General features: G+C 41.4%; 1 long non-coding RNA gene across 1 annotated transcript; it reads right to left on the bottom strand.

Annotated features, from left to right (window-relative positions):
• Window positions 1–3,061: 3,061 nt before the first annotated feature.
• LOC139588663 (uncharacterized) lies at window positions 3,062–19,084 on the bottom strand. Its single transcript, XR_011678769.1, has 6 exons — window positions 18,828–19,084; window positions 13,656–13,809; window positions 11,544–11,658; window positions 10,274–10,469; window positions 8,078–8,206; window positions 3,062–3,901 (listed from the first exon to the last, which is right to left on the bottom strand). It is a non-coding gene; the product is annotated as an uncharacterized lncRNA (long non-coding RNA).
• Window positions 19,085–25,263: the final 6,179 nt, after the last annotated feature.

Raw genomic sequence — 25,263 nt, forward strand, 5'->3', positions numbered from 1 at the left:
GTTTGGCTTTTAAAACCTGCCGCTGGGGCTTATTACTGGCTAAACTTCCATTGTGCATTCTGCAGGGTGGAAATGCACACTTTGGGTAAATAGAGGAGAAGGTCATATGACAGGCAAAAATAAATAAGACAAAAGGCAGTTGGTTGTTACAAACTGCAGAGTAAAGCACTGCAAGGCTGTGATATGGACACACCTGAAAAAGCCAAAAATCTAACTGCATGCAAAAAGCTACATTTTGCAAAGTTAAATATCAATGAAATCTGTTCAACATTTGCATTCAACCTCCAGAATTAGCAACTTCAGTTTTTTAAAATTAAACCAAGTTTTACTTACAAAATAAGTCTCAGGAATGGCACAATATTGAAGAATAAGAATAATAACAATTTAAAAAAACACTATCAGAATTTTGAAGAAGAAGCTGCTTATTTTTGGGAATGAAAGCTGACTTTCCACCCACTGTGCTGTCTAAACTAAATATGTAAAATATCTTGAAAGCAAAGTTTTCACAAACACAAGTAGCAGCCAGTTTTACTATTGCTGTGGGAAGAGGTCCTGGTAAAAACAGCAACAAGAAAAAAAAAAAAAGTCTTTTTGGTTCAAGGCTATTTCTTTACAGCATGTTAAATATTACGATTGCATTTTATACCCCCATGCTGAAGCATAGAATCTTTGCCACCTTCTTGCTCCATGCAATATGAAACACCAAAAAAGAAACAGATGGCTTTTGGTCCTGTGCTCCTGTTTCCTTGTCACATCTCACATGATCATTATAACTGGATGGAAAAGAAAATATGTTTCTTACAGAACTGCAAGAAACCTGCTTCCTAATCAGAAAAAAACTCCTCTATCTTGAGATACAAGTACCACTTTTCAGTATGACTGAAAAAACCCCCACTATTTCAGTATTAATTTAGAGAAAGCATGCATATGGGACAGGCATTACTGTTAGATTGTGAAGAGAAGAAATAGAAGGGGAATCTTACATACAGATGCAAAACTGGACTGTGCCATAGAAATGAAGATTGCAGTGCACCTTCAGCCTGCCTGACATTGCTGCAACTAAAAAGCACTGTACTGCTGCTTTTAATTCTTCTAATGAAGTCTTGGGGAAAGTGTTACTTCTGTAATCTTAAAAAAAATATTTTATAAGTGCAAGCTTTCTTAATTTATTTAATCTCAAGAAATTTTCAGGAGACCTTGTGCAATTTGATCTTAAAATGGTTGGAAAGCCAGTAAAAAAATAAATCACGTGTTCTTGCAAAGCATGGATTGAAAATTCCTGTACCATGTACATTCAGAGTATATCCCTGATTCCATCATCCATGAGCTAAAATATTCACCTTTAGCTGAAATAATGGAACGGGAGATGAAAATCTCAGACTTTTGACAGGGCACCGGGTAATTTAAGTGCATTTCTGTATTTGAAACAAGCATTGGACACAGTGTGGGTTTCTCTGTCTGACTCTCAGCTCATGGATGAAAGGGAGAAGCAGGAATGAACTTCTTCAGGGCTGTGCAGTGTTTGCCCCAGTAGTGTTTACAGGATATATCTAGTGGAATTTCCACTGGATAGAAAAGGGTTCTTTTGTTCTGTTCTGCTGTTCTAGTGGTTTTTGGCTATTCACTGCCACGTGCCCAGTTCACCCCAGCAAGCTCTGTGTGGGTGTCACTTCAGAATCCAGGGCCGTGGATTTCCTTATGGGCCACCCTAGGTAGCTCGCTTGCTGTTTGAAGCGGGGCTGTATTTTTCTTTAGAAAGTTCCTTGCACAGCCTCGTGTCCTTTTCTATAAATGGCATAACTGTGCTGATTAGTAATAAAAGAAGGTTCTACCACCCACACCTGCTCAGTGAAGCTCCATTCCTGCAGCTCCTTCCTGCTTCTGGAAGATTTTTCTGTTAAGAGCAATTCTTAGTTATTTAGTAAATCAGTACATCAAGATAAACTAGAATTTTTCCGGACCTCTCCAGAATTGCATTGCTCTGTCACAAGTCTGACCTTCCCTTTCTGGAAAAGCTCAGAAAGCAAAGACCTTGGGAAACAGCTTACACAAGAAGGCCCTTGTATCTTCCTCTGAAATAAAATGCATTTTCCTCTTGTACGTGAGAATGACCTTGGTTAGAAGGAATCACCCTTTTGACAGCTCACACACATTTAGAGGCTTCTGAGCTTAGCCCATGGGTGCTCCTTTAACCTCACAGCACAAATCTTCAAGTTATTTTATACAAATGCTCTTCCCTAAAGATGTGTGGAAGCAGTAGGCTTAGTTGCCTGAGCACAGATTGGGCTGGAAATGTATTTTCTTCTCATGTTCATATAACCAGTAATTCACCAGCCAGCCTGTCCCAGCGCTCAGAGTCTCAGCACTGTAGAGAAGCTTGTTTTTTATCCCTGGTTTAGACATGGAGCTGTACCCTCATTTGGCAGTGATCAGACTGGCTCCTTAACCTGAGTGCTGATTTACACCTGTTGAGGATTTGATAGCTGCTGTGCAACAGGAGCTTGCAATAATAAACCCAGCTACAAGCAAAAGATGAAAACTCCATTGAGGATGATATTGTAATGGACCATTTTCCTTTTTACCAAATTTTTGCAATGCACAGATGGATGTTTTGAGGTCACACTTGCAGGGTAAGATATTCTTGGGTGTGTTTGGAATATACAAAATATACAATGGTTTGACAAAATGATTTGACACAATGAGTCAAAGGTGGCTCACATGCCTTTGTCTTGCCTAGGAAAAAAAAGCCCACATTCTTCTAAATGCGATTAAAATAACTATTGTATTAAATAACTATGACATATTAAGTACATATTGAAGGGGTAAAGAAACAGGAGCCACAGTGATGCTCTTTACATATTCCTGTTGCAATTTCACTGTAGAACAGGTCAGCAAAATCAGATTCAGGTCCCCACATCTGAATGAAGGACTGGAACAGTAAACTGAATTTAGGAAGGAAGGTTGTGGAAAGACTGATGATGCCTTGTGAAGGCTGACCTAGAACAGAGACTAGACAGAGCTAAAGAACAAAGTAGGTATTTATTAAAAGGCTTCAATGGATACACCTTGGGCAGCACAAGAGCCCAGCCAAGGCCACACCCAAGATGTGTGGACATAAGCTGCAAGATGAACCCAAAATAGTCACAAAATGGATGACCAGCCACAGGATCTCACACTTTTGTAAGTTCTGGTCCATTTGCATATTGTAGTTAATTGTCCAACTATAGCCTTAGCTTATGAAGTCCCATCCTTCTTGTTTTTCTCTCTTCAGTCCACTGTTGTTTATGCTCTTGGGCCTGAAATTTGGATAATTTCTCCTTGGTCCCCATCTAGAGAAGGAATTGTTTTGTCTACCTACTCTGTGAAGAGAGCTTACTATCCCCTAATATGAAGCTCAGAACTAGACACTAAAGGAATACAGAAACTGGAAAATATAAAAGCCAAAACCTGAGGCATCACTGAGGATGTCACTTCTCTGCTGCATGGGGGTTTTGAGCTCCACAGATTCAGTGTAGAGTTGCACTCTGTGCACTTCATCACTTGCAGGCAAATGGGTGTTTGGGGAGGCACAGCACAGCCACTCTCCATTTGTGGAGCTGCTGTGTCAGCACTGTCCTCTCTGCTGATTTAGGAATGGCAGAAACTTCAGTCCTTGGACCTACAGGTACAGTTCTCACAGTGCCAGACTTCAAGAAGAGATGCAAACTTACTGTACAGGAGGAATCCTCTCATGGGTACTTGTCCAAGGAGAAGCAGGAAGAGCACTATGGATGAACAGACAAGTCTGAAGTTTTGCAGGCAGGTTGATTAGATGGCACTGGCTGAAGACAAAAGGCACACAGCCACTGAAGAAGGCATTTGGCAGCATGAGATAGACTGCAAAGAAACTCAGAACAGGAAGCTAAACATGAACAAAAATAGAGAATTTAATGTGGAAACAGGAAGTTCAGGATGAAGCTAAGCCAAATGCCTGATTTTATATTGAAATATTCTGCAAATTTTTATGCAAAGTCTTGGAATTCAATCTGATTTCCAAATGTAATCATTTTATATGAAAAGACTTTTAAAAACCCCAAAAACATTGCTTAATCTGTTTCCATTATTTCCTGTAATTCTCTTTGTCAGCTGAAAGACACAAGTATCAACAAACCCCTGGTTAGCCTAGTTCCTGCCCTTGAGCAGGCAGGAGTGGTAATTTGTCACTTCTGCCCGTCATCTCAACCTGACCTGCCCTCTCTCTCCTCACTGCCAGACTTGACAGGGGAAGGTTTGCTCTGCTTCCAGCAAATCACTCAGCAGCCTCAGCTCCAGGAAGGTTAAACACTGTCTGGCCTTGATTATAATTCATCCTTTCCCCATACATTCCCCTCTCCAGGCAGCTGTGCTGATCCTGGATGAACACCTTGCTATTCTAGGCCTGACCAGCATGCCCTGAATTAGTGCTTTTAATGCTGTACTTCTTCAGCTTCCACCTCTGGAACAGCTCACAGTGGGGAAGGACATTCTGTTCCGGGGGAAGCCTGAATGCTGACTGCAGCTTTCATTAGTTCTGACAGCATTGGCCACTTGTGCCAAACCAGAAGATCTCCACTCAGGCCTTACTAATCACAAGACTGGCAGACCAACCAAGCAAAGTGTGCGTTCATAGCTCCAGGGGCTGGGTTCTTACAAATATTCTTAGAGAATCCACCTGTGGTTCATGGAATCCCACCTAAGCCAGTGCCCTGTCTGTCTCCTCCCTCAGCTCCTCTGCAGTTAGCTGGCAACATCCAAGCTAAATGTCATTACCCATGATTCTTTCCTGCTGGAATATTGAGCTGCAAACACAGTGCTTAAAAAGTTTTACATTTCTTTAATTCTATTTTTATACAGCACAGCCTTACAACTCTACACTGATGTATTTCGGTGGGCATCCTTCTTGTATACAGATGCTGTAATGTCTCTTCTAGAGAGTTAATCATAATGTAAAGCTCATCAACATATGTCAAAGCCATCAGAAGATCCACGTGACACATGAAACATTTAGAAATAATTTCCATAAGACTTTTTTTGTCTCTCCTTATTCAGCTGTTGTCTAGGAAAAAAAGCCCTCACAACTTAAACCTGTATGGCTTTTGGGTTTGTGAATGTTTTTCTTTGTGGTTATGGGTTTTATTTATGAGGTGCCATGTGAGACAAAAGTCATCCCAGGCTCATACTTTACTAGTTCAGTAAATTTTCCATACTTTAATGATCAAGCTGCATACTTTACTTGTTACTTTTTAATATACTTCAGTGATCAAATTGTACAGCATAATGATCAGTTTTCCTAATGTGCCTGAATGAGTTGCATACCTCATTAATTTACATACATATTTTACAGGCTAAAATTGGAGAGTGTTTGGATGAAGTGAATAATTTAACAAGCAGCCTTTTCTCACAACCTGCACAGGAGCCCAGGAATACATGTGAACCAGGGTGGGATGAAATTGTAAAGGTGTGGGTGGGAAATGTTGGTTTGAACTCAAAATGAAAACAAAAGATTTCAGAGCACCTGGAAAGCTGAGCCAGCACTGCAAACCTGGTTTGTATTTGCTTTGTCTTTTCAAAAGTGCTCCCTTACGGACTAATTTTGGATTTTAATGATGGATTTATCCCTTCTACCACTACCACAGCCCAACAAGCTGTTCAAGGTGAACACTTAAGCAGTTCAAGCTCCAGCCCTGTCATGGACCAAGTACCTCTTAAAAGATGTGGAGGTACTTTGTTTTATTGCTTAGTTGAGGTGCAAAGTATTGGGGGACTGTTAAAAGAGACCTCATGTAAAAACACACATGGATTGTGTGTTGACCCCATGTTGATTGTGCAGCCTGACGAGTTGTTAAGGATGCTTAACACCTCCTTGGAGGAGGAGAAGACATCACAGCAAACAGTGCCCTAACAAAAGCAGATACCTGTTCTAAAGGTAGCCTGAGAGCTTGCTGGTGGGTCAATATTACAGGACAAAAATTAATTCTTTCAATAATTTTACAGGCACGTTACAGTTTATACCAGTGGTCTTTCTATTGATATGACTCAGTTGAAACCTACTGAATTTATTCCAGCATAAAAGCAAGAAAGGGGAAATGTGGAATTTGCAAACCTTTAGAAAGTATCCCACTATTCCATACCTGAGAACCATGCAACCTATTTGTTAAGACTGTGTTTTAATTTCAATAAGATGAAAGCATAAGTATTTTTAAGTCCCCAGCTATTTTTTAAATAACTATTATTATGGACAAAGTAACAGTTGCACTACTATAAATATTAATGCTGTATTTACAGAGAATAAAATACATTTAAGCAACCTTATAAAATTTTTAATAAAGCTACACTTACAATAAGCACTTTGGTAAAACTGCCTATTGCCAACTGACACACAAAGTCTCTAACCAGCTACAAATGCCTGTAAAACATTACAAACTTTTAGAAACACACTGCAAACTTTTGGAGCTGTTTATTGATTTTCCTTTATTTGAGACCTGTGGTCCTTCCTCTTCCTTCTCTTGTGCATCACTCAAGCCCTGTAATTTTGATACCTGACAGACTTTGACACAGGATTTGGAGAGGCTGAGGTAGGTCTCACTGGTTTTCCAGCTTCTTCCTTATGACAGAAGGTTTAATCTCTGTATAGCTCTGTTTAGCACAACATTCCAGTATTACCATGGCAATAGAGATGTACAGTTTGCCATTGGATGATGATAATTTTTTTTTCATTTTACTTGTGCTTCGAGCATGTACTTTCAAAATCAAACAGGGTTCCTTTCGTAGGACATAAGCTGCAAGTTAATACTCTTTTCTAGTAACCAACTTTCACATCCTTAGCCAGGTTCAGAAATTAGCTGTAAGGAAATATCATTTGGACTCCTGAACACTCAGATCTACTCACACCTGCTTCCTGCTGGAAAAGGCAGACTGAGGGGTGTCGCTGCAGGCCCCCAGCTGGGTAATAATTAGCATTGACTCCATGATTTTCAGAAGGCTGATCAATCACTTTGTTATACTACCTTTATTAAGAAACCCATTGTCCTTATAGACAGTCACAATACAGGTGGACCCAATTGTTCCATCAATCTAAGCACCATCACCATTGGCCAATTCAAAAACCACCCTTTGGTGGAGCAAATCTCCATAACACATTCCACATGTTCACAACAACAGGTGCAGCAAGTGAAGATAAGAATTGTTTATCATTCTTTTCTCTGATCTTCTCACAGCCTTCCCCAGGACAATGCCTGGGGAAGTTGTGCATTGCTCTCTGTGGCTAGAGAGCTGCTGCTGCAGAGAGGGGAGAAGACAGAAGAAAGGACTGTGAAAATTAGCAGCACAGAGACTTCTTTGGTATACACTTTTAATAATGTTCCTCTTATTTGCAAACATGGTAAGGGTGGCTGCACTGACAGGACATGATTATGAACTGAGGGATCTGCTCCTGCAATCTGCACCAAGTGAGACACTCTTGACACTGACCTCTGCACAGAGAAACAGCAAATCTGGTTTAATCTAAGTTGTTGTGACTCTCATATTCAGCACATCAAAAGACCTGTCCATAACTACAGCCAAGATTTTCTCTGTACTTGATTAATCTCTGTATCTGACCTTCCTCCTACACCTACTCTGCTATTCTAGTTTGGCACCAAGAACCTGGTGAGATTCTCACTCCACTCATTTTTCTGTATGCCCCTGCCAGTCCATCAGGCATCATTTGGCATATTTGGATAGCCCGTGTCCTGCATCACCCATGTGGGGCAATCTGGCTGCATCCATAGTCATGGTCAAGCTTCCAGCTTGCTACATGTCCAAACCAAAATCTAAGTGAGTGTACAATTTAACTTATCAGAGCAGTTTGAAAGATGGTAAGGGATTTGTGGAGTTAAATAGAAGTCAACAGAAATATATGTAACATTTTGAAAATATGTGAATCACATGCTTACTCAGTCATTGCTAACACATCCAATGCTATCTTTTAAAGAAATGTATTATACCTTGGTGGCTCTTCTGATGTCTGAGGTAGTTTATATTTCCCAGAACAAATTCCAGTGTTCTGTGAAATACTTACAAAAGCTGAGGTTCTTGAGAAGGTGCCTGAACTGTTTGTCTCATCATTTAAAGGGGAAATGGCCAAGTACTTGCTGAAATTCCAGTGCTCACTTACTCCACTGTCATCTTTCTTCAACAGAGAAAATGCCTGAGAAGCAAGAATTCAAATGATTTAAGCATACCTAGACATTCCAAAAGAGCAGTCTTTTTTAGTAGCTATTTAGCAGTTCACATGGAAACACCTGAGATCCATATGCCTTTTAATTGCAAGTGTTTTTTCCTTGAAGAAACAAATCACATTTCTCAGAACCACGTTTAACTTGAAGCGTGTTTTTATTTTAAAAATAAGTTGCAATTGTTGAAATGAGCCAAAAATAGTTTGCGGTTCTGTGACGTGTAAATGTAAGTATGAAACAAACAACAACCTGCCCTAAAAGCTAAAAGGCATTATAGCAAATATCCAAACATTCCAGAAAAGGTAGTGGTTAAGACAAGAGATGAAGCAAACAAAAATATCAGAGGGCTTCCTTAAATAATTTGCATTAAAATATTTTTAAATTAAACTCACCTGAGCATATTCAATTTGCCTTTTGTCACTCCCACCATGACTGCTGGTGAGGCAAGTTCATTTTTTGCTCTATAAAGGACTCAATAACCTTTCATCCTCATTAACTTCAGGTCATCCTGAAGGCTTACTTTCTTCTCATCCTCCCTTGCACAAAATTCCCAGCCTATTCCTTGTGGGAGTTTTCCAAAGGTTTCCCAGGGGAAACAGTTTAGGGAAGAGTTGCAGCAGCAGCAATTTGGAGAGAGCAGTTCAAGAGGGTGGCAGAAATACCAGAGTCTAGAAAAGCTGTGGGTCAGTTTGTTGTGATCAAAGTTGTAGTAATGTGACCCCAATAGGTTTGGAACAAGCATACCAGGAGTCTCTGAATAGTGTGAAAAGAGATTTCTGTAAAGCAGCAGCACCTCTGTGGAACTTTTCTTTGGGTTCTACTTCCAGGGACATCACTAGCAGTGTGTTTACTGGAAGCTGTGTTATTCCTGACTGCACAGATGAGGTTTCAGAAATGAAGCCATTGATAATCCACCAACTGATGACAGGGAGTTTCTATCCCCATTGTCCTCCCAGGGACTGTTCCCTTCCCCTCCCCTGTGCAGGCAGCAGGTCCCCTGTGGCCACACACAGCTGGCCAGGCTTTTACCACATTGATGTTTCTTGCCTCAGGTCACAGGGCCAGAAGAAAATTGCTGGTTTTGACCAAGGCAGAAGGCAGAACCACATTACTGGGGATACAGGGTCTGCCTCTAAAAGCATGAGCTTAAACTGGGCCTGAAACTGCAGGTGCAGATGACACAGCTCTAGAGTTCTTTGTGATGGCAGGGTTTTCTTCAAGGTTTTTTTGATTATTCTTTCCCATGCTTGATAACAATCTTGCTGTGGCAAGAAGAGCTATTTCCTCTAGAGGATGCTGCATTTCAATAGGCTGCAACACAATGGTCTAAGACTACTTAGCATACAGCCTTTTTTTTTTTTCATTCAGAGCTTTCCAAATTCTAGGGAGAAGTGGTTATTTTTATTGTTCTCATTTTACAGGTGGAGAAACCAGGGAACATGCTGCTTGACAGCTAATGCCTCTTATCTGTCTGTGTCAGAATCAGAAGTGGCCCAGAGCATAAATGCAGATACTTGCAGAGCCCCAGGTGACAGGTGATAACTTCTGCAACCACTATAATGTGCTCACATCTGATCAGATGTCTTTATCCTCAGTTGCTACATGCTTCTTTTGCCTGATAAACCATAATGCCTGCCTGCAGTAGCACATTATATCTACTTATAACAAATCTCAGCTTAGAAAAATCAACAGAGCTGTTTGGGAGATGTGATATTTACAGGCTTGGGACAGAATTTACAGACAACTGGAGGAGGAAAGGGTTAGGGGGATTTTTGGGAGAGAGGAAGGCCCTGATAATTTGCTCTTTGCTTTTTCCTTTCCAAATCTTACTGTCACAAAACCTCTAGGCTTGATTTGATATGTTTGCTTTGTGGAATTATCAGAATACAATAAATTAGGAATCCTGATGCTGTCAGAAGGTGATATTTCTACATAGGCCAAGGTTGTTGGTAGCACTCAATAGCAGAAAAGTTTTGAAGCCTTTGCAGTAGTACCCAGCCAGGCAGAAAAAAATAGACATTAAGTAAGATGAAACTTACCTTATACAACAAATCCTAAGATGATGTAACTGTTTCCTTTATCTTTATTAGGGTTTGTTCTACGCTGAGCTCTGCAAAGCTTGCAGGTGGTACAGCCTGCTTTTGTTTCTGCTGGTATTCAGATGCTCTGCCATCCTCAATTGCTCTCAGGAAATCAAAATAAGAGAGCTTGCTGTCATGAATGCTGATTCCTAAGCTAAGGGAAAAACACAGAATGAGATATCAATGATTTTAAATCATTATCTCATGTTGTCTGAACTGATTAATTATTTTGATGTATTATTTGTACTGCAGCAGCACTTCAGGATATGCTTGTGGTGTCCGCGTATAAATCTTGTTAGTTCCAGCCCAAGCTTTTTATCAAGTCTAAGATACCCATTCTGTCATTTAAATTCAACCACAGTCTCAGATGCAGATCTCCAGGGGCTCAGGAGGAGACCTGCTTTAGCCTGGGCCCAAGAGCAAAACCTTCCTGTCCATCAGCAATAACTCCTTGCTTTTTAAACACAGCACACTCTTTGGATCCCTATTTACTGATGGGCTCACCATCCCCAATGTGGCTGGAGGACATGCAGTTTCCCAGCTTTGTCTGCAGGATTCTCCTTCACATCACAGTGCAAACACAATATAACAGACTCTGTTGAGGAATGGATGTTCTTGGTGCCAGGTGCTGCTACTGGCCCTTGCCTTTCAGCTTTATAAAAACACCTGTGACTTGCAGATGCTCAAGTGTTGCTTAACCCTCCTAAATGTTGTGATCATTCTGAGAGGAAGCAGCAGAACCACAGGCAGCCTTGTAAGCTGCTGCCAGACCTGCACTATGATATCCAGCACCTTTCTGTGGTTGGTGTTGTGGACATAGCAACACAGATCTATATATAGTCACAATTTCTCCACCACATGGGAAGTAACCAAGCTTTATTCCATACAGCGCTTCTGCCCATGGTTATGGCAAAGGGCTTACTTCTTTCTCAACCTGCACTTCACTTGGCATGGCTTGGCAGGCCACTAGAGAATTATTTAACACTTTCTTGGCAGGGCTTAGACTCATTGTCTCAGGCACAGGCCCTGCCCTCTTTGGGGTGCCCAGTGAGCTGCACAGAGGGCTGGTGCATTTGGCCCCGCTGCTGGTGCCTTGTGGTGGGAAGTGTCCAGGAAGGGTTCCTTTCCACTTCACTTGTTGCCAGCACATACCTGGGTGCCCATCCCCTACATGGGAGCCCATCCCCTATATGGAAGCCCATCCCCTCTGTGGGAGTCCATCCCATACCTGGGAGCCCTGCCCATGGGCTCTGCAGGCTGCACTCAGAGCTTCCCAAATTTCTGTCTGTCACCTGGAACATCTGCTGGATCAGAGGCACTGGAGAATTCTGTGTTTTGTCACACTGGAAATGGAGTGGGACACAGAGCTGACTGCAGATAGCTGCAGGTAACAACACTGAATACATTTTTGCATCAGATATCAGCAAGGGGAATCATGAGATCTTGCATATGATTGGGAATGGGTTTTTTTTTTTTGCAGAGGACTTTGTTACCAAACTAAATGAAGTTTTATTTGCATATTTTACTATAGAAGGACTGGAATTCGGGCAAGCTTCACTTATATGTGACTGTAAAAGTTATTTAGCATGAAAAATAAAGACAAGATGAATAGCACTGACCACTACATGAAAAGCTATTTTCAGTGTCCTGTGACTTGTGGTTTCTTAATGAAAAGGCACCTGATATATTTTAAACAAGGACTCCAAACAAGCCCAGTGAGCTTGTAGAGCTCATCACCACAATGGATACAGGAGTAGGGGCTTGCTCTGCCCTTGTTTTCCCTGTATTAAGCCAGTGCAGCCAGAACTGGAATTTCTGCTATTAAAAGCAGAACTGTGGAATTTCCTGCTCTTAAAAGATCACCAGAGAGTCTCCAGAATACAATTTACACCAGGCATGTTTGATACAGATGCACTGGCTGCCATGGAACTATTCCAGACTGACGTTAGAGTTACCATCTTCTGAGAGGTTTATAAAAGACTCTAATAATTTTATAGCCAATCATCAGAACTATGGGTTCTTCAGACACATGTGTTAGGCAGACAACTCCTATGCTGCAGGGGAAAGCCTGGGTTTTTTTTTTCAATCTTGTACTCGGCTTTTTTGTTAGAATTATGACCATGGCAAGTCCTAGAGAGTCAAGGTTTGACAGAGGAGATGGCCCCACACACAACCCCGATTTTCTTGTTTAAAAATGAATTACTGTAACACACTTTTATCATCTGTTTCCACAGTAAATCACCAGGGACCAATGCCTCAGCTACCAATCACCAGAATATCCAGTTACAAGAATGTCTAATTAATGGGGAGAGCCAGTAAAACAAAGAGGAAGCTTTATAAAACAGGCTGGAAAAGAAATTAACTATAGACCCCATATCTGTTAGTAAGAAAAAAAAACATTCAAGAGCCCTGATTTTGCATCTTGCAGCTGCACAGCACTCCCACATACTACCCGTGTCAAGCTGGCTCCAATATTGGAGATAGTGTGTGGAAAAGGAAATAATCAACACCATTTCAGTGGAGGAATAAATTGCCAAGTGGGCATTAAAATTTTAGTAATAAAACTAAATGCATATGCTAATCTACTCCGTATTATTTAGAAAAGACTATTTTGGATCAAGAAAGGAATAATCTGCACAAAATTACAATGAATGGAGGTGTTTATCATCAAGAGGTCTTTGAGAAAGAAACAAGCAGCAGATTCCTATTAAGGTTTCAATTCATAGAAAGTTGATCACCCAATTAAAGGTGAACTGTGAAAAGACTTTGTTAATTTTATTTCAAAAATGAGTCTGGTGTGGCAGGCACTGGAGAACAAAACCCAGTGCTGCCAGGCATGTGACCTCTGGGGGCTGGCTTGGTGCAGAGAACTGCAGTACCCAATGTTGGAGCAGGTCCTTTGTATTCTTCAGCTTCTACAATAGAGATTTTTCTTCTTTCTCATATTAATACAGAGAATGAAAAGGATAGCTTGTCATGGCAGCAGCACTGGATCATTTGAAAGCTAATGTTATCTTATAGCCTGATTTAATTGTGTTTCCATTTTGAACAAGATGTTGCACACCCTTGCTCAGTTAAACTGAAATGAAAAATTGAAACAATCTAGCAAAGAAATGCACATACTCAAAGAATACTTAAAAAAAACCAAGAAGCTATTTAACTTTTTTTGCCTGCAAAATCAATTCATTATGCAAAAATATTTTTCACACATCTGCAGTTTTAAACCTGTGGGTATCTCCGTTAGCTTTACAGAGTTTTTCCATTTACTGAACACTCAGTAGAAGTTAATAGGCTTTGGTGAGTGTGAACAAACAGGTCCTAAGGAGATAATCATACAAACCTGTTTAGAAAACTGCTGAAATTATTATCATCCAGATAAGGCTTGAATTCTTGTAATGTCTTGTGCAGGCCACATATTTTTACATAGCCATCTCTATTTTTATCCTTTATGAAAGGCGTTATTGAAATCTTGGAAGTAATCCCTGAATTTACCCCTGAAAGACAGCAGAAGTTTATTTTAGCTCCTTTGTTAAATGGGCTAAAAGGATACAAACAAATACACAGAACAGGGGTGGAGGAGCAGGGAAAATTTTGAGCTTTTTTATCTAGGTCTGGTAAGTTCATATAATTTATTCAAAGACTACCAATTTGTTCAGAAATAAACTTTAAATCCAAGATGACCTCCATTTAATTTGTACGTGGAATTGTATGGCTTGGGCCTCTTGTTATAAAAAAATGTTACTTGGGAAAATAACTGGTTCCTCTCTCCATTCAGAGCTACAGATGCAAAACACAGTTCTCCCTTTTAAAGCCTGTCCTGATCAGAGTTACAAAATGTTTATTATTACTACAGCCATTAAAATTTCAAGGGTTTGGCACCATAACTCTCTACAATTCTTGAGGCTCCTGAAACTCTGACACAGCAAGACAAATTCAACAAAACCTGCTGGACCTGACCAACACCTGAACACCTGGAGCAGAACAAGGCCTGATCCATGCTCATGTGCTGGACTTCAGATCAGGACCTTCAAATCTTTCACTTCCTGTGCATGATTGAATTCAAGCCTCAAAGTCTTGACTTTTTCTCCCCCTTCATTTTGTCACTTACATTTCATTAACATCAGATACTTGGATCAAATTTGGAAACTCAAACAATGTGATTCTCTGCATCTTGACTCAATCAAAAGCCTCTGTGCAATTTGTTCTCAGCTGTTTTCCTCTCAGCTTTGCAGAATCCTTGGTTTTCTATTTGTTTTCAAGAAGCTCTAAGTTCAGTCTAGCCTTTACAAGGAAAATGTATTTTCCTTGCTTAGTTTTTCTCCTAAGAATCCAAACTTTTGGAGTTTGCGCTTCACAGGAACAAAGAGCAATTTCCCCATAGCCCTCAGGGTGCAGGAAACACCATTGTGTAAGGAATCACCTACCTTTAAGAAGTCAGAATTATGACAGGAATTAGGTGGGTTGTTAGCAATTTATTTATTACGTGCTTCAGATCCACTGTACCTTTCACTGTTACATGGACTAACTCCTTAACCAAGTTTCACTGGCAAGAAAACATTTTTTCAACATTTTTCTCAAGTTCAGCTGAAAAGTATAGATTACTTCTCATCTTCACAGCTTGCTTGAACTGTATTTTAACAGTTTTGGCTCAGCTCAGTGTTGTATTCAAAATATCTGGAGACTCCTTGAATGCTCTGTAAAGTGTCTTTGATCAGTAGGTTTTTCTCCAACCTTAACTTTATTAGAAGGCTGAATGGTTTTACCTAAAAAAAAACCCAAACCACTAAAAGTCACACTATTTTCACATTCTGGAAGATGGTCTTTCCTTTGCCTGCATAGTGGTTTGTCTCAGCTCTGACCAAACAGGTGAGTTAGCAAATAGGTGACATTCCTTACAACCAGAGAGCAGAGCCAGATCTCTGCTGATTCTAGAAATATTCCATATTAGTGAGAGCCAGAGCTTTGCTCTCAGTCTGTGCCCCAGTCCTGGTTTTGACAGGTGTCCTAGAAACACAAGCCACACATTTCCTTTTTTTTTTTTTTTTTTAATAATACTGCCTCTAAACCATCTTTTGAAGACTTTAAATGTCTTCTAGTGCAAATATATGTAAGGCCAGGGGTTGTATTTATTAATGCTTTTAATCTGAGCATTTGTTTCCCACATTTACAGCTCAGTAAGTCCATTTTGTGTACTAAACCCAAATCTACTTGCACAGATTTCCTGTGTGAAATGAATTCTCATGTAACATTCCTGTGCAAAGTGGCCTCTGCACACCTTTGTTATCCTTGTGGTTGGCATTTTTATAATGACTTGGGCTTGTATTGTTGACAGTTCATCTTTTATGATATTTCTCCTTCCTTACAGTTGCATTTTTGTCTAATCACATTCTCAGGCCTTCAGATGTTTTTTCAGATTCCTTACTGGTTTTCTCTTTACTCAACATCTCCAGTTTAAGCAGGACAGTTTTTTCAAGTGATTGGCTCTCCCTGTGAAAACTCAAGAATGAACTTCAAGCCTAAAGGAAGTCTTTGAAAGAAAAACCTCTTTTCCACGGGTCAAAAATTGCAAGGTGTTAAACACCTTGGCAGACACAAGGAAGTTTGCTTAGATCCAGCGGAACAATCTGGATTTTTAATTTTTGTAAAAAATTTACTGATATTTGTAAAAAGGTATGCAGCCCTTTTACCTGAAAACATCCTTTACAGGACAGTGGCTGTCCTGAAACAGATACTTTCCCAAGAACAATCTCAGTCACCTCTCATTTCATCTTGCTGTTGCTCACTAGCTCATTTCCAAACTTCCCACCATTACTCCTAAAGAATGCAGCTGCTTTAGGAGCTTCTCTCTCACAACCAGAGGGATGCTCCTAGCAGCACACACTGTTCTGAAAATACAGCTCTGCATTCTGGGTCTCCTTTTTCTGACATGAAAGATTCTCAGAGCTGATCTCCTGTGTTTATGGATCCTTCTCAACTCAATGCTTTAACCAGGCCCAGGGATAGACATATTTTAAAAACCAAACACTTTCTGCCTATAAATTTAAACTACCCTGTTTATCTTTTTCAAATTAAGAGCATTCAATCCTTTGATTCAAATCAGATTCTTGCTAGACACCCTCAGTTTCAATATCTTTCCTCTACATGGAGAGATTCCTGGGCCAGATATTTTGCAGTGTGTTTGGAGGTAGCAGCGACTGAGCACCACTTTTTAATTTAAAGGTTGTTTATTCTTAGTCTGCAGCCCACTTTTAAGCTTGTGCACAGCATTTTTTTGTGATATTTTGTTGTATTGCATGCTTGTGCACCATCACATAGATCTGGGGATATGGAGGGTATTCTCTTTTGCCTCTGCTTTTTCAGTTGCAAGGTCCTGCAAAATAACTGTATTTCCTATAGCTGCTGCAGAGTTTCTAAACTCCTGAACATAATGTGAATCTATAAATTTTCACATATATCAATTTGGCTATTTGCAGATAGCGCTAAGAATCTTTAAATTTTTCTTGTTTCCTTTTCTGACAGACAGCATGTCCTTCTCCCCTTCTAGTATTTCCATATTGCCCCCTTACAACTGTCCTAGCTGGACTAAACAGATTTTTCTAGCACACCTTTTTTTTTTTTTTTTTAATCCTACTTTTCTGGGATCTTTTCTGTATCTTTGGATCTTTGATTTGATCCTTTAAAATGGAATCTCTGAAATGTCATAGCTACTTGACTGATCTGTTATTTTAAGATCAGCCAAAAATTCTTCAAAGGATTCCTCCCTCTGCCTTCTTATATGCAACCTGTGTCTTTCAAAAGTTCAAGTTTCCTTGTGAGTGCAATATTCCTTCAACTTACTTTCTGTAACTGCATGGATTGCCCTCTCACCCTGGCTTGGTTTCATGCCATTAAAAACTTTGATAGCTCCTACTCCTGCAATATTCCAGAAAATAGTTGTGAGCTTCCTTATGATTAATCTGGGCACTGGATATAAGTTCCAAGGCATGATGTGAAGCTTTTCAAGGAAACTGCAATAATGCCTGTGTGATTTAGGGGCTCTAAAAGCCCCTGAAGAGCTATGACTTTTTCTCTCACTTTCAAATCTCTCTTTTTCTACTTAATTCCTTCCTCTCTTTCACATCCTACTGCTGATGCCATGTGGCACTGGGCTTACACTCACAGCAAGCCTCATGTTGGGAAGAGCGTGGAAGAGCTCTGCAGAGGGTGCCCAGCAGTCAGGGTGTGCTTGCAGTGCCTTCCTGCTGGCTTTGCCCTCCCCAGTCTCCATGTTCCAATTACTGACTAACCAGCTCCAACTCAGCCTCCTCATAGATACCCGACCCTAGAGATACAACATCTGCTAATTACATCTCTAGATTTCAACTTTTATTATGTTCAGAGCCTGCAGACTTTCCAGCAGAGAAACAATCTAAGATCTCCTGTCAGAGGAGGGTTTGCTTTTTTAGAGCTTTACAGCAATGGGGCAGTGTTGGAGGAAGATGGGGACTGAGGCCCAGCAAGAGGCCAGGAGAGTCACACTAAAGAAACAGGACAGCAAATTAAAAGCCAAAGCCAGCTGACTACCCTAAGGACAATTTGTGATTTCAGCCAGACACTGATCTCTGCCAGCCACAAAGTCTGCTCAGCACAGCCCCTTCCATCTTGCAGGGGTGGGCTTTGAAGGGTTGATATGGTCCACGTTGGACCTTCATTGCAGGAAAATTCAGCAACCCTTTTTCAACTATATTTACTTTCAGTGCCACTCTTCATCACTGCTGTCATCTTCCACTTAAATCTTCACAGAATAGTCCCAATGAAAATAGAGGCTGAGATTTTGAGATTCATATTTTTGGAAAATTGAAGCATTCAACATTTTTTGGTCTAATAAAAGATTTCCAGGTGGTAATTATTCCACTCACAGCAATAAATATCTACATGGGGAAAATGAGGATTAAAACCATAGATCAAGCTGCAATGCCAAAAAAATAATATTTTCTTGCAAATGTTTCGTATTTTTTTCTTTAAGATCTGCAGAGCCACTGCACACTGTTCAATGTCTGTTTCTAATTTGGGCAATTTGTTCCAAAAGCAAAAGGAAAAAAAAGAAAAGTGCAAGGCAGTATGTTTTGAATTGTAAGATGCCCAGAGCTTTTGTCTGCCTCACAGTGTGCAATCACAGGGCCCTGAAGCTGCTCCAAAGCTGGTGGGGTGAGGTTCACAGCCCTTGCAGGAAGGCAGGAGAAGGACAGAGGCTGGGGACAGCCACTGGGTAGGGAAAAACGCCAGGGCTTGGGCAAAGTCACAGAAGGGGGAGCGGGTGCTGGTCCCAGTGCTGCTGAAGTGGGTCCTGTAAACAGCAAATCCACTCTGCAGGCAAAGATCTCCTCCCCCTCTGAATGGGGAAGGTGAAAGGGCTCAGTTTCCCAACACACTGAGAAGGAAGTGGGGGCTGAGGCCCATGGGAACACCCTGGCTTGGTTTTGCAGCCCCTTCTTCAGTTTTGCTGACCGAGAGCCGATCTCCTCACACCCACCTTAGAGTCAGAGGGGTGGTCCCCACCTCTTCTTCTCACAGCTCAGCTTTCTGAGTGGCTCCTGGAGCAAGAGGCTGACACTGGGCTGGACTCCTGCCTTCACAGCCTCCACACACATGGATGTTTTCATCCACTTACAGGGACTCCAGCTCTAGAGTAATTTATGGCTTTCCATGGCCTTACATGAAATCTGAGAAGTCCAGAGGTCTGGATTCCACTTCTCTTGCACATCAGATATCCAAGAGAGAAAACCAGACAGGCACTGCTAGCACAGGACTGCTGCCACTACCCAGGAGGTGGGTGAGGAAGAGTGGGAGGCAAAAAAAAAACCAGTCAGCAAAACTGAAAGGTGGTGATAATCAATAACAAGACTTACTTTTGCAGAGACCATGAGTGATTAAACAGTGAACTCATTCCCAGACAAAGCTGCAGATGACAGATTTCAAAATATTAAAATCAGAACTGGGTGTCCTATATATAAAAATCAAGAAAAGTAGAATCTAATAAATAATTAGAATGCAATTTTGGAAAGGGTTATAAAAGTCCCTTCTGCAAACTGTCAGCACTCAACATGAAGGAGTCCCCAGTGCAGGGGTCAGAATATTCCACGTCTATCTATTAGAATGCTGCTCTACCTCAGCCAGGAGCATCTGGCTCCAGCTGCTAGCACAAAACTGCATCCAGGTCTGTGTGCCCCAGTCTCCAATTTCTCTTTCTCCAAATAAAGGTTAAGCAATGTGTATCTGTGAGTGTGGTTGCAGTTCTGACCACGGTTGTTGTTACAATAGGTTCACAACAGTAAGTAACTCTGAAGGATGCAAACCTGCCAGCATCACACATCACAACTATTTCATTTTTACCTGGCATGTCTTCTCCATTGATTTAATTACTCTCCAGCTGCTTCAGGAATATTTTGCATCTTTGAGCCACACTGTATAATTTCTGCTTGCAGCACACAGCATCTTCCTGACTTGCAGAGCTGCTTCTTATTTAAAGCATTGGAGGCAGGGCTGCCTTGCACTTGGCATCACACTAACAGGAAAGAAATAGAAGGTTCCTGACCAGAAGAGCTCTTCATCCAAGTCAGACTAGAGATAACTGATAACAAGGGCTGGTACAAAGAATGGAGTGGAAAAGCCCAGCATGAGGCAGTTTCATATCAAATACAATAATAAACAATGCCTGCAACTCAGCAGCTGCCTCACCATCTCTGCTTTATATTATACAATTCTTTACAGGTGGAACTCTTGTTGATACCTGCGGGTGTCATAAGTGCAGTTTATGCCAGAGAGCTGTAATGCAGGTGGGAGAGACGTGATGCTGAAAAAAAAAAAGGCACAGTTTTGCTCTTATTCTTTCAGGCTATTTGGGATACTGAGAAACAGAATTTTAAAAAGCAGGGGGAAAAGGCAAAAGCCTTAGCTTACAGACTTCTGCCTCTCTTTTGTGGGGCAGTTGTGAGCTGATTTCCCAAGCTGCCTCTTTATCTGCAAGGCAAGGCTGCTCTTCTCTGTTTATGAGTATATCAACCTTGCCAACAATGTCATCGGGAATTATCTTTCTTATAAACAATAATTTATTAGTTTCTAGAACTTCCAGACCCTTTCCAAGTACAAAAGAAAGCAAATCTGTGCTCCCGGGGATATATTTTTACATGGGTTTTGTTCCTGAGGGTCTATACTCCTAAATAATAAATAAAAAATATAATACATTTCAGGAGAAGAGTGAAAGCACAAGCAAGAAACATGGTAAGTATCCAGGTGGTGTTTATCCACAGAAATATGAAGTATTTACAGCACTGTGGTGGGGCAGAGGATTCTCCTGCTGCCTCAGTCTGCTGGCAGGTGCAGGGATCTTACAGGAGCAGGAGCAGCAGGTTGATCACTGCTGACTCACTGGGGCAGGCACGGGTCTTTAGACTCCACTGCAAAGCAGGAGATCATTAAGGCTGGTTTTGCTGCACTCCAGAGCCATTTCCTAGCAGTTTAAGGAGCTGCTAGAGGTATGTGAAGTTGGGTGTGATTGTCACCCATCCCTCATGCAAGGGACAGGGAGTGAGACAGGACGGACCACAGTGTCCTACACACCCAGCCAGTCCTGCTGCAAGGAAAGCCCCTGGTGAGAATAACCAGGTCCAAGCCAAGGTTGTCCAAAGCAGTCTGGTGGGGAGGACCTGCCCTTCTTCTTCTCCTTCAGCCTGAGCTGATAGCAGTGTTGGGGCTGAACCACGAACTGATACCAATCAAGAGGCCAGAGAGTGGCCCGGGCACAGGGGATACCTGGCACATCTCTGCCACTGAACTTTCTCAGCCCTGCAAAGGGAGCAGCTGCCTCCAAACTGCCCAGGAGGAGCTGTCCTTGGGACATTCTTGCTCCCAAGCAGTGCTTGGGGGAACATTAGTTGTCACAAGTGAAAGGTGTAGCAGTCCAGCAGCAGTCTGGAAATGTCTCTAGACTTTGTGCTTTGCCAGTAGAGATGCTGCCACAAGGTCTGTGTAGTAAAGGATACAACCCATGGAGAATATCTGTGAAAGAACAGTGCACACTAGCTAGGCTCATCTCTGTTGCAGTGTGATGTAATAGCCTGTTTCAGCTATCCCAGTTCCTCCCCCAGGTGTGCCAACAACCTCTCCCTTCGCCTCCCCCTTGCCCCCTTGCTGAGTGCTGTCAATCTGGCATTCCAGCAAGGGCGTAGAGTGATTGGCAGAGTTCAAAAGATGCCTCTCAGCCCCGAGGACATTGGGCTATCCAGGTGTCATTTGTCCCCTGAGACTTCCTCCCCCCTTACCTGGTTGGTGGCACACCTACCCCTTCCCTCCCCCTCTCCCTGGAATTAAAAGACACTGCAACCACGCACTTCTCTGTTCTGTTGGAGCTGTTGCTGCATTCAGAGGCCTGTGTGCCAGGAATAAAGCTCTGGATCGAAACCCTCCAGCAGAACCTGACTCTTTTTCCTTCACCTCGCCTTGAATCCTTTCCGCCAGAGGTAAACCTGAGCTCCTGCATGCCTGGACTTGTCCCAGGCTCCCAGCTGCAACATCCAGCCAGCCAAAGGTGTCTCTGAGGTGAAAGCTGCCACCTTTGGTCAAGCAGCAAGGGCCAGACGAGCCCAGGCACATTCCATCCTGCAATATTGATATTTAATTCCAATATTTTGGCGCCCAACGCAGCGTGGCGAGTTCTGATTCCATGCCACTGCCGGCAGCACTTTTAAAAGCAATACAAGCAGCTGCATTGTGAAGGGCTTATGTCTGCATGTTTTCGTTCCTTAACCGCGGTTTTTTGGAAACCAGTAGCTGATTTTGGCTTTGTTTTTGGTCGGTGGGAGATTGTACTGTGCCTTTTACATCTAAAATGGGCTCTAAGTTAAGCACAGCACAAAAAGGAGTGTATTATCAGATTGTTGGAATTTTAGTTAGTGGAAATGTATCATTCTCTAAAGGAAAATTGAAACAGTTCATAAGGTGGATTTTTCTACACTTCCCACAAATTTCTCCTGAAGAAGTCCACAATATTCAATTTTGGCATAAAGTAAGGCATGAATTGATAACCTTGGGAAAGTCTGGGAATACATCTTCAGCTAAATTCGTGTTCTGGAGTTTACAAGTTCAAGCAGCCTGGCTCAAACCAAGGGAAATGGAGAAAAAGCCAAATAACAAGGAATGTACCTCTGCTCTTCCTGTTTCTTCCCTCCCCAGCTCTAAACCCTGGAACCCAAAACTTGGTATTTTAAAGAGAGCAGACTCTCCTCATGCCCAGGGAAGCCGGCTCCCTGAGCACCTTAAAATGCCTGAGTTTCTTTGTCCAGACCGCATGGAACCTTCCCCAAACCCCTGCATCCCCCACTCTGAAACCCAGAGCATGTGTTAGCTTTTTGGAGAGCAGTGATCCCCAAAATGGCCCCCAGTCCCTTGGGGGTCAAGAAGATGGAGGATGCCACGTGGCACCATGCCATACCTGGTCTCCTTCTTCCCACGATTCCCCTAAGCATCCCAAAACATCTCCAGCAAATCAAGGGAATAACACTATGGATAAGCTTGGTCCAGCATCTTCCAAAGGCTTTTCAGAGCCTTTTTATTTTAGTAATATTGTGTTTGTATTGCTCGCAGTGACATCTTGACAAACTAAACACAAACACTGCGAGTTAAATGCAAAGCTCATAAATAACTTACTTGGTCTGATTTGTAATTTCTTTTACATGCAGAGCTTTATTTTCTGCTCTTCCCTGCTGCTCTTTCAGTTTTGAATGCTTCTTTTGTTTATTATTCTAATAATAAACAAAATTAATGCTTGTAAATGTGCATGGCTGTCATCCGTGATATGTTGGCTGAGCCTGTGTCAGTGGATGGAAACTCTATCCCCAGTTTCTTAAAAATTCTTGGTGAGTTAGTTATCCCTTTTCATCTGTATCATACCTTGAAAAAGAAATGCTCTTTTCAAATATTCATGTGTTCGCCATAGAAAGGCATTACAGATGTCCTTAACTGACTTAACAGCTTAGCTCTCACTGACTTCCCTTCCTTACAGAGGTGCCATACCACACTGAAAATGAATGAGTGACTTTACATGAGGCTCAAAAGATGGGGCTTATGCATTGTAATCAGAGTCACTTCTAAAAATACTACCCTGTGGAGGAAATTGCTGGGACTATTCTCCAGCTCTCAGTGCTGCAGTCTTTCAGAGTCTGGTTTGAGATGCAGATCTCCAAAAAATCCATTCTCAAGTGTCTCAAAGTGGTCACACAAGATGCTCAGAGTTGTAATCCTTCAGAAACATAGGTTTAGCTTCATAAACACTTTTCATATTTCCTTAGGTATAAATCCTTCCATAGACTGTTTCCTCTGGAGTTTCTCTCCCTGCCAGTGCTCTGATGCATGGCAATGCCTAATTTAGCTTCAGCTTCACTCTAATTCCTTTATTCAAGTTGCAGACATATCAGGCATGTAAGAGATTTTAGCTATTCTCTAAAAGGAGCAGCTGATGGGAGTGAAGTTATGCAGCAGATAACTGCATGAAAAGGACACTCTTCAACGTGCCATAGGAAAAAGGAATAAGAATGGGAAGTAAAATCTAATGGAGTAGAAAATAGTTCATAAATGAATCAATGCTAAGAAAAATCGATACAGTTAATGCAGTTTGTAACCAAAATGCAATACACTGAGATTCTATATATTAGAGTGATTGCTTTTCAAAATAGACCTGTAATGAAGGTAGCTTTTTATATAATGTCACATACAGCTGACATCTATCCCACTGCAAATACAGTTTATAGCACAGCTCCTCTTTGTTCAAGGCAGACAAGCTCCCCCCCACTTCACAACAAATTACTTGTCTATAAAAACATTTCACAATATTTCTTGAAATCTTTACACAGCATGAAACTGCCTTGCTTTCTTTTGCTCAGTATTCGGTAGGTGGCATTTTTCTTTTGACTATGTTGCTTTTATTTAGGTTGAAAATATTGCAAGTAAATGTAGTGCTCTGAAGAGGTTGTGCCTTCATCCAGGTGTGCAAAATTGTGGACTGTCCACAGACCTCCTGGATGGAAGCTGTGTTTGTAGTTCCCACCTGACCTGAGATATCTAGCATTGACTTTAACCCAGCACACACTGAGCTGGGTATTTGTGTGTATAAGAAAAACTGCTGGAAAAGAAGTTAATTTAACCAGTGACCTGCAGTGCCATCTGAAAAGAAAATGCATGTTCAATTAAAGGGAGCAGAAATACTGAAGCCAAGAGGAAGTTCTGTCTTTGAATTCATTGGAAACTGATGGATCTAACTGAACTTAGTATGATAAGACATAGCCTCCTGTAATACAGTGTTGTGTACTGAGGTCACAATCATAACAAAATAAAAGATTTCTTGTGCAGAGTAATCTATTGTCATTCACTGCACTACCAAAGGCTCTGTAATGCTATAAAAGATGCATTATTGCAAGACCTAATCATTTAGAGTTGTTATACCTTGCCCAAAGCTGCTTCAATCCTTCCAGGGTGATTGGAATGCCAAATGGGAATGAGAACTTCTTCAAGTCCCTTGGCTGTATAATGCCATTTTCTTCACTGTCAAACTCTTGAAAATTCTGGAATGCAAAAGAAATCATCACTAACAAGAACCAACAAGTTTGACAAAATGTCTGATCTCTCTACAAGATGAATAAATAATGGGAATTGAGAAAGAAACAGAAAATAATAGAATAATAGAATACTTTGGGTTGAAAGGGACTTTCAAAAGCAATCTAGTCCAATCCCCTGCAATGAGAAGGGACATCTTTGACTGAAAACTGTGATGGGAAGCACTGAGTGTCAGCAGAGGAGAAAGCTGTGTTTGTGCACAGCCTCAGTGGTCAGGCCTCAGGTATAGCCCATTACCCCTTTTACAATGGAAACATTAAATAAAATTAACAGTAGAACATGAAGAAAGTTTTAGAAATAAC

This window comes from Agelaius tricolor, unplaced genomic scaffold, assembly GCF_023055355.1.
Source record: "Agelaius tricolor isolate 1412-34295 unplaced genomic scaffold, bAgeTri1.0.p SCAF_3, whole genome shotgun sequence".
NCBI lineage: Eukaryota > Metazoa > Chordata > Aves > Passeriformes > Icteridae > Agelaius > Agelaius tricolor.